Source organism: Pavona decussata, unplaced genomic scaffold, assembly GCF_977016875.1.
Source record: "Pavona decussata unplaced genomic scaffold, jaPavDecu1.1 SCAFFOLD_128, whole genome shotgun sequence".
Taxonomy (NCBI): Eukaryota; Metazoa; Cnidaria; class Anthozoa; order Scleractinia; family Agariciidae; genus Pavona; species Pavona decussata.
In genome coordinates, this window is record NW_028145542.1 from 1,195,001 (window position 1) to 1,207,174 (window position 12,174).

The 12,174-nt window shown below is 38.1% G+C and overlaps 2 protein-coding genes across 2 annotated transcripts in view; both read left to right on the forward strand.

Annotated features, from left to right (window-relative positions):
- Positions 1-10,498, forward strand: part of LOC146468854 (uncharacterized) — a 156,985-nt gene extending 146,487 nt beyond the window's left edge. Inside the window, exon 2 of the mRNA XM_085124086.1 lies at positions 10,371-10,498. The gene's annotated coding sequence lies outside the window, so the exon portion shown is untranslated. The remainder of the gene's footprint in view (positions 1-10,370) is intronic.
- Positions 1-12,174, forward strand: part of LOC146468855 (uncharacterized) — a 208,312-nt gene that overhangs the window by 141,686 nt on the left and 54,452 nt on the right. The gene's annotated exons all lie outside the window — the stretch shown is intronic.

The window sequence follows — 12,174 nt, forward strand, 5'->3', positions numbered from 1 at the left end:
ATAAGCTGTAGGCCGAATATTATCTAAACCCTGGCGATGCCGGATTTTAACCTTTAATTTTAACAGTAGTTAAAGGCCTCGTTCGAAATTCAATATGATCATTTTCATAATTCTACTGAAGGATAACATGTGAAGACATTTTCCAGTTGCACAGTTTTTTCTTTACTTCTTTTTTTTTTTTAGTGAGATGTCGTTCTTCGTCATTTCAATTTTTTTTCTTGGAAAGCTGATTTAATTGTAACTATCTCCTCAATCTTACTCTGCGTGAATTCAAGGCTTTCACGTAGCTTCCTTGTAGTTACCCTGCCAGATTTTCTTCTTGTTAAACAGGAATTTGGCATTTGGTTCGATTCTCACTAATGTCTCCCATATGGCTGCAAGTTCAGGATCTTGTCTGTGTTTGTTGGTCGATTCCTCCACTTCCTCCTGTAAATCCGCGCTGCTTGCTTGATTTTCATCAAGTCGTAAGGGGTCGGGAGGGGGGGGGGGGGCGTGTGTAGGGGAAAGGGGCTGCTGTCAGCCGGATCGTTTGATATTGTCATACTTTTACTATATCTTATCTTGTGGTGTGTTTCCAAACATTATCTGAAAAACAATATTAACACCAATATTTAGTCCGACTGTTAATGTTTACTGTAATTCATTTTATCGTATTTTGACTGGTAATATCTAAGACATTTTCTTGTCAATTTTATTTTAAAAAACAATGAAAAAGCGATTCTTTGATCTTGAGTTGATAATTGGTGGAAGCATGATGGAGAATATTTAAACAATCAGGCGAACGTAAAACATGGCATTGTTTAGAAGCTTTTCAGCGTTTGAATACTATAGAGGACTCATCAGTAGCTAAGAGCTCACCATCTCGTGTGGAAAAAATGCTGGGCGGTTTTGCCGACGTAACAAGCATTACAGCCCAAATAAATGAATACAACGCAAGATGGGAAAAAATTGCCGATTTTAAAGGACGAAAAGACTAACTTGATATCTGTCTCTGCAGTAACGCTTAAAAAGGTGGCTGAAGAAGAGCAGAAGAGCTGTCGAAATCAATAAAATCAAAACTCTTTTTTTCTTTCTTTTTTTTTTTTTTTTTTTAACTTTTAATGATTCAGTTAAGCTGCAGCCTGTGTATTTCATTCTAAAGAGGATCTGAGGCAAACGACAATAAACTTTTACTTGTAAGCTACCGATAATCCCGATGCAGAAGAACCATGAGGACTCATATCAGATACTACCCGCAATACATTTTGGCGAAACGTTGTGTATATTATTCGAATCTACAATGGGAAGGCTCATCTTAAACGTGTAAGCATGACGCTCTTTTACAAATGTGCTTGTAGCAATAAATTGAAAGGATATAATCTGCCGGTAATAAGAAAAACATAAATCGCAAATTATTAACACAAGAGTGTCGGTTGTCCACAATTTGACTTTCCAGATCTGTAAAATCGCCAAGATGATTTCTAGGAGAGACGTATGCTCTTCTCACTGTCTTATCCAGACTCCTTCGACTGGCGGGAATAAACTGGTTTTCCTCTGCCTCAGCCTTGACAAGACTCCTGAATGATGATCTTTCTTCTGAAACCTATTAATAACTCATGACGTTATAAGCCAACCATGCAGAGAAACTCAATGAAACACCAGTTGAAAATCACCAGTGTTTCATCACGTTTTCATCCCTAGTGTTCCATCACTTTTTCATTACAATGATAAATTGTTGTTAATCTGCATATTCATAGATTACTCAAACACAGCTTAACATAAATCAGTAATTTTTAATAAACAATGGCCAATTTCAAATTACAAACTGACAAGCTCAAGTCAAATGAAATGAAAGTTTACATTACATTTCTTAAATTCACCGAAACAGACTGGCAAAGTATCCATATCTACATTCAGGAAAATTTTTTCTACCTTCCGTGATACGGACTTTCTGCGAGAATCGACAGTAATTGTCGCCGGGTAAGCAGCTAAACTTTGTCCAATTGCATATACTCTTTAAAATCCGGTGAGGGTAAAAGGCGGAAAGAGTTTGCGGAATGGTATGTGGCATGGCGTGCGGAATAGCATAATTATGCGAAATACGATTTACGTGGGGAATAAATTAACTGAAGAGCGCATCCTGTTTTCGCGTCAATTTTATAAGAGCAGCAGCTTTTTTGATGCTGCGGACTCTTGCTAAATATTAACAACAATTCGAGGATTTGATCGTCTGATTGTTGATTTGGAAGAAGTGAGGGTAAAGAAAGCGATGAAAACTGTTTATAGTTTTCGCATTCAAGGATCCGTAGTAAATTAAATTTCATGTTCACTTTACTCCATGCGACTTCCGTTGACAAAAATAACGTGGCAGCGTGAAGTCTTCTCAGGACAAAGATTGATCCTTTACCGAGGGCAAATAATAAACATTATTTTCTTTTTTTTTTTTAAACCCTCGGTAAAAGATCAATTCTCATACCCTGTATGCTCGATGATTCATTTATCATGAGCGGGAAAATAAACAACAATTTGACCAAAACGCATTTGTGATCGATAAGAATAGTTTCACAACCTTTCACACAACCAGTGTCGATAATTAAACATCATACTTGTCTTCTGCTTTTTTGCTCTAGGGCTTTTTCGCTTTTAAATCTCATTTTAGGTTGAGACGTCTGGCACTGAAAGACCTTAATTAAAGACGGACATGTTTAGTTTGAGAACGCGTAACTGAACTATAGCTACCTGAATCGCCGTATTGAATAGCTAGGTAGCTAGCTCAGCAGCTCAACAGTGACTTCGGTACTTGTCGCTCGACGAAAATGTATGGTGAGAAAAAGTAGAACATATTTTTCCCATGAGTTGTACAAATTGTAACCGTCAAAGAGTCTGATAAAATGACCGAGTTAAAATTTAAAATTTCTCACATAATAGTTTTGGCCTTGGACTGATGTTATTTCTCCAGACTGGTTTTGCTTTTTGTCTAGGCTACTCGCTGCCACGTTCTTTTTGTCAACTAGAAATTTAATTTATTCTTAGTTCCTTGAATGCGAAACTTCATCGATTTCTTCACTCTCACTTCCTAACCAACGATCAGACATGTTCTATCCCAGGCGTATATTTTCTAATCCTCGATCTGTTGTTTGGTTGTTTAATACTCCGCAACATCGAAAAAACTCCTGCTCTTATAAAATTTGCGCGAAATTAGGATGCGCTCTTCAGTTAATTTATTCCCTGCGTAAATCGTATTTCGCATAATTATGCCATCCGCACGCCATGCCACATACCATTCCGCAAACTCTTTCCGCCTTTTACCCTCACCGTTTAAAATCTCCACCAACTCTTCCAATCCTCAAAAATGCCTACTGCCTACTTATTTTTATATTTGGTAGACTTAATTAGTTTCAGTACTGCTTTTTCTACGCAAAGTTCTTCTTCCTCGATTGTTTTTGGCAAGCCGGCGAAACCTTCCTTCGGCCATGGCAAAATCAATATGTAAATCACTTCAAGTTCATAACGGTTTTGGAATACAAATTTGGTGCACCGCGAAACTATAAAAAAAAAAATTAAAAACAAAACCTCACAGCACACATACAATAAATGCCGATTGAATACAAAAAATAAGACATACAAGGCATTAAAAAAAATGGAAAATTACAACGCTGCATAATTTTGTATTGTTTCTTTGGAGAAGTCATTTCGAAAACTCGTGCTTCGGGTTTCATCAGGTTTCCAAACGCGATTGGAAACCTGCTGAAACCCTCACACTCGTTTTTAAAATAGTACTTTAAACTCCGGAAAATAGAAACGACATAAATTTACGTCCCTACAGATTGCAGCTATATCATGGCCGCCAAGAGAATAGTCTAAAGCCAGCGACACACTTGGCGATTTTATACGCCGATCGCGGCGAATTTGATCGCCAGCGAAAATCGCAAGTGATTTTCGCCACCGATTGATGTGGACACACGTAGCGATTTTTTTTTCGCCGTTCGCAGCGATGTGGCAGTTTTGAAAACTCATGTGATAAAATCGTCCAGCCTTAAGGGTTAGCTTTACTGGCGATTCGCAGCAATAAACGTAAAAAATCGCAGGAACGCCAAGTGTGTCGCTGGCTTTGAGAAACAAAAAACAAAAAGGAAAACCAATTTTTTTTTTAATTTAACAGGAGCTTTTGGGCTTCAACTACAGCTCAGTTGCAAAATAATACGAAAGCAAGCTGACTTAAGTACTACTTACTTGATATTGTTTTGATCGTTGCCGATGAAAACTTAAGAGGGAATGTCTACAAAGACCGATCGAAATCATAAATAAGTGGCACGTGATGAAAAATCAACTCTGCATATTCCGTCCAGAGATACCCCATGGTAGTTTTAAAAACGTAGTGGGTTTTTTTTCCTGAAATATATTTTTAAACCGGAAAAAAAAAATAGAAAAAACAGTGACGGTCCCGGGTGGTTTGAAAAACACCCGAAATAAACATGGTTCACACCTCGTAAACTTCGTTCTGTTCAATTCGCATCAAAGAAAACCCAGTTTTTTTTCTTGAAAGTTTGCTTTTAAAGTGTTTATTAAGTATTTTAGTTCAAAATTACTCCAGCGGACGAATTTTTCTGGTCGTGAGGAGCCACAAAAAGTCTCAAAAATTCGCTCGCTCCAAAGGCCTTAATTTGGCGCACTTTTTTAATAGAAAATTTCGCGATCAGGTAAAACACTAAAACCCTTCAAATGTAGAATTATAAATCGAGGAAGTATCGCTCTAAAACAAGATTTAAAAATAGCTTTGGACTTTTTACCAGCGCCGAGCCTTGGCGCTCTCAAAATCACGAAATCTCAATATCAACGTGTAAACAAACTGCACATGACTGCAACCAAACTAAGAGAAACTAGTGAAATTTCATGTAATTTACCTCGGCATTGGGCTGTAAACCACCAGTCAAAGGTCATGCTTCGTCAACTGCAATAAGGTATTGTCTCTAAATAAGATATTTGGTTGTGTTTGTCTCCTGTCATTATTATATAGCCATCTTGATGTGTGAAGTCAACAAGATAAATTATCATCGCTCATTGCGACTGGAAACGACAATCAACTCAAATGACTTACCATCGGACCACTTATTTTCGTCTTGAAGATCCTTTCAAATCGAAGTGACTTTGCTTTTCTTTGAATCGCGAAAGGATTTTTTTTTTGTTTCGAGATGTCGTTACTGGGTCATTCGCAGGATTTAAAAAACCATAATTACTTGAAGCGAAAGCACACATTATATTAATTCGACTCTGTTTTAATATTTCATAAGTTACGCAATAAAATGTCACGCCTTTTTCTTAATTCACGTGACGTTAGGTTTGACTATGTTGCGCGAAAAACACACGGGAAACGTGTGTCCTAACATGCTGAAAACGAAAAAACAGATTAAGAACAATAAAATCTTTACCAACGTGTAGACAGGATGGATGATTTATACCCGAAGTTTTTATCATCTGTACACACCAAAAGGAGCCGCAATGCAAGCTTTGATAAAATATGATAGTCTTTGCATTTTAATGAGGGGAAACCTAGGGGAACACTTTTCTTGTTAGAACCACTTAGTATTAACTCCTTAGCCCTTCATGCAAATGTCACTTCGGTCTCATCCCTGACTGTTCTCTTGAGGATGAGACGAAACAATTCTTGAAGAAATTCATCAGGCTGAGAAGATAAACAGTCGATTTGAATGTTCTTACATCATAGCCAGTCTTATATTAACATCTTATTGATGCTGACAGTTTCGATGACTGCCAGCCATTATTATCGAAACTTGAAAAACATCAAAAGTATCAGAAGCCTTAAATAACCTATTTTCGCGGACAATCAAAGCTGATAACTCTTCAGGTCGCTCTAGCACGTCGACCCTTGCAGCATCTTGGTTGATAGAGCGCCGGCTTGTCCACGGGCCTTCCATGGCGATGTAAAGATGTTTGCCTTTAAAAAATTTCTAAAAACGTTCTCTGGTTAAAAGTTTAAAAACACTGACCTTTCGATTGCCAGTCTGCAATCTTTAAAAAGTGAGATGTAAAAAGCGAAGGCAGAAATATATATACAAAGAGAAGAGACAAAAATGACGAACAAATTCGAATAAATACAATAATACAAAGGAAATACTAGTGTGAAGAAAAAATATTGATGACATGAATAAAGTTATAATAAAATTGAGTATTGTCTCGGCAGATGTTTAGCATTATTGTCTGCCTGGCTAGTTATCGCAGTGTGCCAAGATTCCAGCGTTTTTCTTACGCGTGAATTGCCTCTGTCGATGACACGTGCATTCTCAAAATCAATAGTATGGCCTTCGAGCCACGCATGGCTGGCAACGTTGGAACCACTTTTAAAAACTTTGTTGTTTCGAATATGTTCGTTTTTTCTAGTGTGTAAACATCTGCTCGTTTCTCCAATGTAACTCCATGTGCAGTCCGCACAGGGGATTTTATAGACAACGTTCGTTTGCCGATCTGATGGGGGTCTAGATTTAGGAGACACAAATTCCTGTTGCAGGGTCTTGACCGGTCTGGTGGTGGCTCGGATACCATTCTTGTTAAGAATTCTTGTAAGTGGTCCAGTGACGCCTTTACAATTTAGTACGTCTAGAGGCCTGAATGTAGCTCCTGATGTAATATAATAAAGTTATTTTATCTTCTGAATCTGAACTGTGCAAAAAGACAAGCCAAAGAGGCTCCTATTTTTGTTTGTTTTCTTTTTTCGTTTTTGTTTTGGCCGAGCCTTTCACACCTAAATTTTAACTCTTACTATCGTTTTACACATATTGTGTTCAAAACACCAGCAACGAAAAAAGACAAACACTAGTCACGTTCGGGGCATGCTCCCACGCAGTCGCTTTTAGGGGAGCAGGCACTACGATGTCCCCTAAAAACGACCGCGTGGGATCAGGCTGCGTTTGGATTGCACTGTCTCCAAACTAAATTGGCCCATTGTTCGCAAATCAGTTACAGAGGAAGCCAGCGTATATCACAAAATTAAGGTGTACTTACCAATTCAAGAGCCCAATGGAAACAGTACACCGGCTTGTCGCAATAAAGCTTTGGACTCCGACCTGCCTATCCCACGGTCTGCTTTTCTCACCTTCTCAGTATTGCCGAATGTTAAGAGAACCCTTGCTGATCTCGTCATTGGTTAGCACCTCTGCACCGGCCAATTTCCCACTGAGATGGGATAGGCAGGAGAAATAGCCTACGTTAGAGTTTGTCACAGTCCGTTTTCGTAGGAGTTCAGTCAGGCGCTCGCCTCACGACCCCGTTGCCTTGTTGGTCACTCTTTCGGTGCATAAGAGGACGACTTGTGGCAAGTCTATAATGGTCTACGCAGAAATGTAGCGGAAGAGAGAATCACGCGCATGCTAAGATAAGCTCAACTTTGAAGTAAACATCAGTTATTCGAACACTTCTAGTAATATCCCGAAACGTGTCTGTCCTGTAGAATTATTTCACTAGGTATGCAATAAGTTTGTTGTTGTCTTAACGGTTTTGCACTAGAGTTGCACCAACGGAACAAACACGAAATCTTAAACGCAGTGTAAATACAAAAAAGTATAGAGTGCTTTATAATAAGGAAATTTTGTATATTTGGTAATTGTTCCAGCATCATCATTGCGTGTCCATCATGTGCGTGACGATATTTAAATCAGAACGACGGCGATGTTTTATAAGACCACAATAGATCATTGTAACTAGAATAAATTAAACATTTTTTTAAAGTGCTACAGATCAGAGAAAATTCACGAGTACACAGAAAACTGAACTTTTTAAAGATCTTGTAAACGAAGAATTGATGCACCGGACCCCTTTTTCAGGTACTGTTATCATCACGGAACTCTTTATCTGTCTGGATATCTTTTATCTTTCTTAGCTGTTATTTAGGTGGCAAATCCGACACATTCGAAAAGAACGAACTTCAATCTGGTTGAGAAACTGAAAAAGTTCTCATTAACCAAAGTTACAATTTTCTTATATCACCTTGTACTGGTATCTGTTCAATTTTCTTTCGTTAAAACATCATTCAAGTTCTAAGTTGTATTAATTATCTTTGGTGAATGAACAATTCACGCACACGCCATGACCGGCGTGAAATAAACAACCTAAATGAACATGATCACCGTTCCAGGTGAAATTCAAGAGCCGCGTTAATGTGTGAACAGTCACGTTTGCATGTTCAAATAACTTTAAAGGAACTAGATGCAGACGTCCTAATGTTTGGATTTTTTTTCCATTTTGGCCATTATAAAGTAAAACCAATCACTCCGAAGTAAAGATCGGTAAAGGAAGCCGTTGCGTGACCGAAAACAAATATAGTCAAAAACAGTCGAAGACGGAAGATTATAAAGTTCGGCGGTTTCTGAGATGACTGTGGAGAACTTTAAAATTAGATATTTCTGTTAATATTTTCTTTGAGCCGACAGGGTTTTGTTACCGTCAAAAGATGTTTGCTTCTTTTTTTTTAAATCGGCATTTGCCAAGTGAAGAAGTCATTGGACCCTCATTAGTCACTGAAGGAAAACGAGCTATGATGGCTTTGTTTGGTACATTAAACCAAGAAACTGATACTTAGATGACATCTTATGCAAGGTTAGCTAAATATGAGCTTTCTGTTGTTTGTTCCATTGTACTGAGGAAAACAAGAAGAATATTACAAAAGTCTTCGGCGATTTTGACAGAAACATGCTTATTGTTTACAGTTGTTGACAGATAATGTTGCAATTATCGGGATTTTGGGAGCGTTAGTTCTCAGCACTGATAGAAAGCCCGAAACTGATTTTTAAACCTGGTTTTAGAACAGCATTTCGCCAATCAAGAATTCTAAATTTCAAGAGATTCGGTGTTTTGCCGGGTAGGGAAACTCTCTCCTTAAAAAGTGCGCCAAATTGAGAATTTCGACTGAGCCAATTTTAGTAATTTTCAGTATCTTCCTCACGACCTTCAAAACTAAAGCAGAGATCTATTATTGGCCTCAAACGATTAGTAAGCACTTCAACTGCAGATTTCCAGGCTTAAAAAGAGGTTTTTTTTTTTTATCGATGCGAATTAAACAAAGTTGAGAGATGGTATGGGACACGTCTATTCTGGGTGCTTTTCAAGACACGTGTGCCCGAGCAGATTTGATTCAGTTTTTCCAGATTTGATAAAGAATTCCAAGAAATCAAATCCACCACGTTACTAGAACTACCATAGGGTATCCTTAGTTAAGTTATGAAGGACTTTCATTATTTATCATGTGCCACCCCTTGCTCGATGTTAGTGGACATTCCCTCTTAATGCGTTTGCTTCCAGCCATCTTAAGTGAACGACTTGACAATGCTCCCCATCATAAGGTGGTCAGTCCTAAAACAGAGTAATTGAATTCGATACTGTATGCTGCTTTTTTAATATCCGTGCAGACTGAGCTCCGTGAAGCTATTATACCACAATTGGACAAAAAGCGGGGCGGGTTCAAGTAAACAATAATGACACTAATGAAACGCTTACGACTACAGCTATCTTTGATTGATCGCACAAAGTTTCGTGGCTGTCTGATGACGGTAATTACCCACAGCAAGTCAGAAGAAGATTGAAATTACAATATATTTTTTGCCACGAAATTTAATGCTTGTTCAAGGGGGACTCGTTCCCTGCCCTCCCCCCATCACCCGGTGACACTGTGCTTTACAATAAAATTCAGTATTTGAAACGGCTCTATTAATAAAAGACGAATCGACTCTGAAACGGACTCATCTTGGCTTGAATGAAAATGGCTCTATAAGTCGAAGTTGAAATGGTTGTAATGGTTGGGGCCATTTTGTGTTGCAACAAAATAGTTCTGCTCTTCGATATAAAAACAGCTCCATTAATAGAAGCAGAGACGGCCCTACATTAGGTCCAGCTAGGATTGAACGGGAATGGCTCTAGTGATAAGAACCTATACGCACCATGTGGCGATCATGAAATATTTTCCACTGTGGGCGAAATCGGCTTATTGGCGGGACTGAAACGGTTTTTTATTGGGGTAGATCTAGACCAAAATGACAAAACGAACCCACGAATTTGAAGAGTCCAAATCAGCTTCAGGTGCCAAAGAGCTTGGGGCTGAAATGGATCTTTTGAAAGGACAGTGTATGTTTTGATTTTATTTCCTTTTTTAAATGACTGTAGCATTATATAATACGAATTTAAATTCTTGTAAATAGATGTGCGATTGTAAACCCAAAACTGGAGCTTAAATAAATATTTTATTTTGAGCCGGGAGGGGTGGGGGGGGGGGGATGTACCCGAGACGAGCTTAAACGGTTGAAGAACTATCAGGGGCACCCAACGACAGTTTTCTCTCAGATCCTTTGAAACGCTATTTTAGGCTATCTGGAGTGCCTTTAAAGCTCTGTAGGTTCATTTTAGGCTGTGCTATAATATTTTTATCTGTTCGGTCTTTCTAGGGGAACTTCGGTCTTTTCGAAATAACTGGGGCAATTTCGTCCATTTCCCGAAAACCTTAGGTCTTATTTCCTTTCCGAAAATCTTAGCTCACCTTTTTTCGGTACCCGAAACGACATTGTTATCAATCCGAAAACACTAGGCCTGAAATTTTTCATATCACGAAAGTTCGAGGTGAAAATTCCCCTCAGAAAATTGGAGGGGATTAAGGACCTCCCGAACAGATAATTTACCGAAACGATCCGTTGGGTGCCACTGAACTATTGGCACATTAAGTAAAAGGCTAACTCGTCCAGTATAACTCTGGCTAGGGTGGGTAGCCGAAAGCACATGCCTTTATTGATGACGTCAACAAAACAGGCAAACACTGTACAAATCGACTAATTTTACTAACAATAGGTCAACGGACTTTTCACTTACGATAGACGAATCGAAAGGCAGCAGTCATTTTTTTGCAGCCAATAACATCACGTCTTAACTGACAAACGACTAATAACATCTCGCCCTCAATCAGGTCAATGACCATAGCCACTAATACCATCTATTGAAACTCCACAGTTTACTTAAACCTAATAACGACTTTTGCTTAGGTTTTCGAAACGTCAGCCAATGTAAGCGCAAACAATGATCAAAACTTACGTCCTTATGACATAAATCCTGGGTTGAAGCCATTTATGGAATTGTTAAAGTTGTTTATAAGGTCCTGGGAATTAACGCTCTTGGTATAGCTTCAAATTCGTCTTTTAATACTTTACAACTCACGAGAAACGATCATAAACGAGAAAAAAATACAAAATTAATAAACGCGAACTTAAAAACTTAAGTAAAAAGCGAATGTTCGACAAATCGAATAAAAAAACAAACAAAAATTCAGAAGCGAAAATATAACTACTTACAAGATCTCCCTCGCAACTCTGAGATTACAACAACTGATTTACAAAGGCGAAATATAAAACTTTACAAAAATTTTAACCAAATAAAAAATGCCTAAAGAACTTATGAAATTAAAAACAAACGATTACGTAACGCGACGCCAACAAAAAAATGTAAGCATAAGTTACAAAAAGCTAAAGTGAACGTGATGACAAATTAGCACAACGATAAATGAACAGAAAAATCTTTTTGTCGTGGTTACAGTCCTGCAATGTTTAAAAAGCTTATTATAATTTAATTTCTGTCATTGAAATATGACATCTTTTTTAAGAGGTGACTAGCAACGAGCTGCTGTTGGCTTTTCGGAAGTGCTAATCGGCCTTTGCTTTTGACACTTTTAACAACATTTTCAACCACATACGCTTTCACTTGGCCACAATACATCTCATAAAATAATGCCATCCGTCCAACTTATTATCTCCTTATTATTTGCAGAACCTAATTAAGTGACGAGCGAAACCGTAACTGCCTATGTATAACGAAATCAGTTTTTTTTAAATTTGTTTTGGCTGGGTTGATGCGTTGCAATTGTGGCTTGTGTAATTCCAAATTGATTAAAAATACAAAAGCAACCAAAAATCAAACAAACAAACAAACAACAAAACAAAACAACTTACCAGCACGGGATCTCATCCGCGACCCTATTATCAAGGCTGATAAACCAAGGTTGGCCCTACTTCAGTCGGCATTCCTCGCTCCAGTGATAACTTCATGCCTCTACAGAACTGTTACAGATTCTTTCACTCCGAATTAATATCCGTAAATTATGTTGTTCTACTATTGGACTGTATTTCTGGAATGACATTCCTCTAAATA